This window comes from Mauremys mutica, chromosome 4 (assembly GCF_020497125.1).
Source record: "Mauremys mutica isolate MM-2020 ecotype Southern chromosome 4, ASM2049712v1, whole genome shotgun sequence".
Classification (NCBI taxonomy): domain Eukaryota; kingdom Metazoa; phylum Chordata; order Testudines; family Geoemydidae; genus Mauremys; species Mauremys mutica.
This window is the reverse complement of record NC_059075.1, coordinates 88214644-88220228: the sequence shown is the minus strand read 5'-3', so window position 1 is coordinate 88220228 and position 5585 is coordinate 88214644. Positions and strand designations below refer to the sequence as shown.

The 5585-nt window shown below is 41.0% G+C and overlaps 1 long non-coding RNA gene across 3 annotated transcripts; it reads right to left on the bottom strand.

Annotated features, from left to right (window-relative positions):
• Nucleotides 1–1971: 1971 nt before the first annotated feature.
• Nucleotides 1972–5337, bottom strand: LOC123368074. Of its 3 annotated transcripts, none has more exons than XR_006578679.1 (3): nt 5236–5337; nt 3459–3587; nt 1972–2210 (listed from the first exon to the last, which is right to left on the bottom strand). It is a non-coding gene; the product is annotated as an uncharacterized LOC123368074 (long non-coding RNA). The 3 variants fall into 3 exon arrangements; XR_006578677.1 differs by lacking the exon at nt 5236–5337 and adding an exon at nt 4729–4948; XR_006578678.1 differs by lacking the exon at nt 5236–5337 and adding an exon at nt 3867–3902.
• Between the last annotated feature and the right edge of the window lie 248 nt (nt 5338–5585).

Here is a 5585-nt window from a genome sequence, read left to right as displayed (position 1 = left end):
TTGGGGATTGGTCCTGCTTCAAGCAGGGGATTGGACTAGCTGACCTCCTGAGGTCCCTGACATTCTATGAACTGATTTCTCCTTTGGCCCCCAAACTGAAAAATCCATTATTTGCTTTGCACCACATAGGAGATTGTTATCAGTTACCTTATACAATAGGATGGAGAAAATATTGCCAGATCTAATGAACTCCAAGCCAGTTAAGTACTGTTTTTAGTTTCAGACTGTAAATTCTTTGAGGCAGAGACTGTCCCCCCGCTATTTGTCTGCACAGCCCTTAGCACATATTGCATACCAAAGTAATACACAATAATATTATGGACTGCAATGTACAATTCAGTTACTAGAGCTAGAGACTTAATGGTCGGCAAGATCAATTTACAAGTACTTGCACAGGCACAGTCGTATACCTAGGCACCACCAGTAGTGATATGCCATCAGCAGCTTTGCACAGAATGTAAACACTCAGGTGAGATTTTAAAAAACCTAGGCACCCAATGTCCTTTGACTTTCAGTGGGATTTAGGTGTCCATTTCACTTAGGCACTTTTGAAAATCCCATCCTTAATCTTTATGAGATAGACAAGACAAGATGAGATAGACACTTTGTTTTTCTTGTACCTTTTCATTAGAATGTTGAAACATTTTGGAAACATGCTTTGCAGAAGTCATTCTGCTGTACAAAGGTGACTTTTGTAGGGGGTCATTTTATTACCTGAAGTTGACTTTTGAATACCAAACATTTCTGATAGGAAATTCTCTACTATGTGCCAAATTAACCCTGAATCTAGTGGAATTTGGCCTCAGGATTTTATGAAGCCATTAGGCTGCAAATTCTGCCCTGGGATTCATACCATGGATTGGAAACATCTGACAAGTTAAAGATGACCTGCAAGTGTGATGTAGAAATTAATCTAATTACAGGGTTGCATGCTTGACTGTCCCAGATAGCAAAGGGTAGAGGAGTACTTAGCACATTATACATATTTCATTGTTCTAGGTCTGGCCATATTCACTGATTCCTACTTCAATGTGACACTGCAGCAGAAACTTTGCCAGCATAGTCTATGATGGCTCAATAGAGATAAATCAATCTCCTAGAACTAGAAGGGACCTTGAAAGGTCATCTAGTCCAGCCCCTGCACCTTCACTAGCAGGACCAATTTTTGCTCCAGATCCCTAAGTGGCCTCCTCAAGGATTGAACTCACAACTGTGGGTTTAGCAGGCCAATGCTCAAACCACTGAGCTATCGGTAGCCCATAAATGGATGATTTTTATATGTACCATAGTTTTGAATAGATTTCATATTATTTTATATCCATATTTAATGTATGTAAGTGTTTTCCAGTCAAAACCAGTATGCCAATGATTACCCACAGTTTGTCAGTAAACTGTGTATAGAATGTTCCTTCTTAAGGGATAATGGTATATACTGGGGCACATGATTCTTGCAATTAGTCCTATTTACCTCCAAGGGAACAAATGGAAGTTACAATGCTGATCTTGTTCCCCTCCCCCCAGCAAACTGTGCACCAAGTTTGCAAGTGCTGCAGAAATACATTTCACTGGCTATATGTAGTATCATTGTCTCCTTGCCTGGAAACGGATAGGAGCAAAACAAGAGGGGTTTTTTTTGGCTGGGGTTGGGATGAAACAACACATTTTAAAATTTGACATGTTCTGCCTGAGAAGAGGCTGGAAAAAATTTGAACAGAAACACTGTGAAAGATCTAAGAAGTCTGATGGCCAAATTGTGCTCTTATTTACACTGAGGGAAATCAGAGTAATACCACTGACTTCAGTGAGTTAACTCTGGAATTACACAGGCATAAGCAAGAGCCAAATTTTGGCCCAGCATATTTAAGAAACCGATGCTAAGAGAATTTAAAAAGAAAGCACATTTAACATCTTTGCCTTTTTCTGTTTCGTGCAGGAGGTACTGAAGAATAAATAAAAAAATTCTTTGGTACACTTTTACTCCTTATAAATTGCCAAGTGCCTTGATTTGATGTAACTGAAATGTCTTGACACCACCACATAAATTCAAACTCTCTGAAGCCTGCAGCCCACATGACTTTTTTAGGTCCATTTGTTCCTCTGCAGCCCTGACAGCTTTCATTCAATATAATCCTCGGTTTTGTTGTTGCCTTTCCTGTTGAGTAAGCCACCTGCTCCCCTATGTGGATGTGGTAGGTGGAAGGGCCACTGAGCTGAAAATATCAGGAAAAATTAGGTTAACACACAATTTTAATTGATTAGCCAGTCATCCTACAGTTTCTTCACTAATCACTTAAGTGTCCCTGGTTTTGAACCTAGAATGAGTACCCAAGCATTTACTTTAATCAGGCACATTGAATTTTCTTTGTCACGTTTGCTATAACCTGACAGTGTCCACAGTATTTTCCTTTTCATATGTACTTCCCCAGGGCATCCCATCATCTGAGTGGATTTATAGACTCCATAATCCCACAATGCAGTGGCAAATGAAATCAATTACATTATAATGGTGAGAAGATAGACAGTGACAAATATCCTAGGACCGTATTGACTGCAATTTGAATCTCGTCTTCCAGACCACTCCCCAATACAGCAAATAAAGAAAATTAAAAAGCTTCCAGAGTAAAATTTACTTAAACTCCCAGTTCTGTCTTTAAAAGATTAGAAACTGTCCATTTTGTAGCCAAAAACATTCATTCTGGGATTTTATTTCTCTGTGTTTTTAGAGTGCATTACATTTAAAACTAGATACATTATGTAACTGAATAGTATAAAACCAAACATATGGTTTCAACAGAAATATACCAATATTTCCTTGTAAATAAATCTCTCGCTGTAACAAACATTCTCATAAAATTCTACACGATGTGTGGTTTAGAAGCAGGTGAAGAAATAGTATTTACAGCCAGTTCTATATTTATTTCCATACACATATTTGACCATTCCACAGTTTAATGACTGCACATACAGTGCTTTCATTCAACAGTCCTAACACTGAGTTATTCTGCTGCCCCAGAGGTTTGTGTAGAATATTGATTGGGAATTCATGCCCTCTGCTACAATTTACGGCTTTTACCTATAACAGCATAACTTAGGTACTGGTATTTAACATGACTTGCTTAAGTCTTTGTGGACTTTTCCAAATTGGGTGCAATGGGCAGATTGGTAAAACTGCATACGAACACTTTGCACCCACAAAAACTTGCAACTGTACAAAGCCTGCAGGCTAAGCTCACAGTTACTGGTTATTATTTGTATAGCACCAATGGTGTGCTAGGTGCTTTAAAGGTACAGATGAAGACAAGGTCCCTGCTCCAATCTATACACACAAACTAGAAAGGAAATTGAAAGAAAGGTGATTGGATGTTATAAAAAGCAATGGGAATGAACACGGTCTATAGGAAAATTTAGGATTAGGTTATTTCCTCTTGCTGTGAATCCTTTTCACTTAGGTATTGTACCTGCTTGTTGGCCCCATCCAGGATGTCCACCATAAGTTCATCAGGGAAACACTTCCTCTTTGACCACTCCATGACAGTTTGAAATCAAACTCCTGCTGCAGTGTAACTGGGCTGCAGAGGTGGAAGGGCCTGAAAACAGAAAAACAGTACATTATTGTCTCTGCTTCAACAAAGGTTTGGTATATCCTCATAGAAAAGAGCCTGTGGAATCTCAAGGCCAAAAATGATACTTTGTAAAACTCCACTTCAGTAAAGTCTTAGGAACACTTCAGTTCCCAGAAGCTCTGCAGACACAACTGGATTGAGCAGAGTGAAAAAGTGAACCCACAATTATAAGATGAAATTTACAAATGTTTAAAAATTGGAGACCATTGTAGCCAGGAATGGAAGGTTGCCATGGTTTACTACCTAAGGTTTCTCAATCCTTTCAGGCATTCCACATTGTGAAGGACATAACAATCTGTGAGGTTCCTGAATGGCAAAGGGACATTCTATTCTAAGCTAAAGCCATGCATATCACAGAGGTGTTCAAGCTCATGGTGTCTGAGCAACAAGTGGAGTAGGCTGGTGTCCCGTCCCTGAAATGTGACTACCTGTCTGGTGTTCCCACTTCAGCAAATGTTTGCAGGTATCAGCACCTGTGATTGGGTCAAAATTCATGAGGGAAATCAGCAGGATGTTGCATTACCATCCAGATGGATTACTGACTCCCTATGGCTTACAGAACAGCCTGCTCTGACTATATCTATTTATGGACTATATGCAAACACACACACAATATTACAGACTCTCAAAGAACTGCACATCTAGACCCCCTTCTCCGGCATATGTCTGGACTGCATACAATCCCCCTGTCTTATTTCAGACATTGATATAGTCACCCAGGCACTACATTCCCCTTCCCTCTACAGTTTACTGTTTATAGGCGGCTCTTTATGCTGTGACATAGCCAATTTGTGCGATGTGGTGAACTAAAAGGGAAGGCAATCAACAGTTCTTACTTTCAACACCCCATCACATCTTTGGAAGAATGTGCAAGTATCTAGTAAAAGTTTAATATTAAATGCTTGCTTAACCATTGTTTGTGCTTCCTGGTATCATTTTAGTAATGGTGGTGGTGGGGTGATGCCAAGGTGCTGGCATGCATTCTGCCATTAGCAGATACATGCTGCTACCCATGCCTTGTAAAAAAATTGTATTGAATCATAAACCAGAAATCCTTCCCATTCATATATTAACAACAACAAAAAACATGGAGCCAAACACTTACCAGGCACTGGGGCTACTTCTGACTCTTCTGCAAGCTCTATGGCTGGCTGCTCCTCTGGGGGGTCATCACACAATTCCTCTGACTATGGACCCACAATGTGCTGCAGCTGCTCCAGCAGCAAATCCTCCTTGGGTACTGGTGTGAGTGCCAGTCACTTTGCTAGCCTGATCTGGTGCGTGTTGGCTCCCCTCTAGTCCTACACTAGATTTGGGGGTCAGAAGGTGACCTTCCCAGCTGACCAGGCTATTTTGAACAGCTGGGGGCTCAGTGCTTGGCACAGTACCTACCACCCAATCAAAGTTCTTGTAAAAGAGGCAAGATGATGGGTGGGAGTGGGGTTTCCCAGAAATGTGGTTCTCATCCCTGGCTTTCCAGTGGTTGCTCTTGAGCCACTTAATCTGCTCCTTGCACTCCTCACCAGCCTGTGAATCCCCAACACTTGTCTGTTATTTCTTAGTACACATGTTCATTTCTGGTACTCTTACTACAGCTGAACATCTTACTCACCTCCCAGAATCTGACTATGGTTCCATGACCAGGTAGCAACATGTCTGGCAAAGGACTTCTTCCTGTTGGTGGCCATAGCTAACACAGGAGATGGTTCACTTTGTTTGCAACGCAGCAGTCAGACTAGAATGGAAGGGTAAACATCAAATAGCTGTACTAGAACCAAGAGGTTGTTTCCATTTCCTGTGAATTGATTGGCTAGTGTTGGGATAGAAATGATAGGAACATTGGCCTATTGGACTGAGGATAGTGTTGGTGGAGCATCAGCACTTGAGTCAGAGGGACCTGGGCGCAAACTGTGTCTACACTGCAAAATGGGAGTGCACTGTGGACCCAAGTCCAAGTGGAAT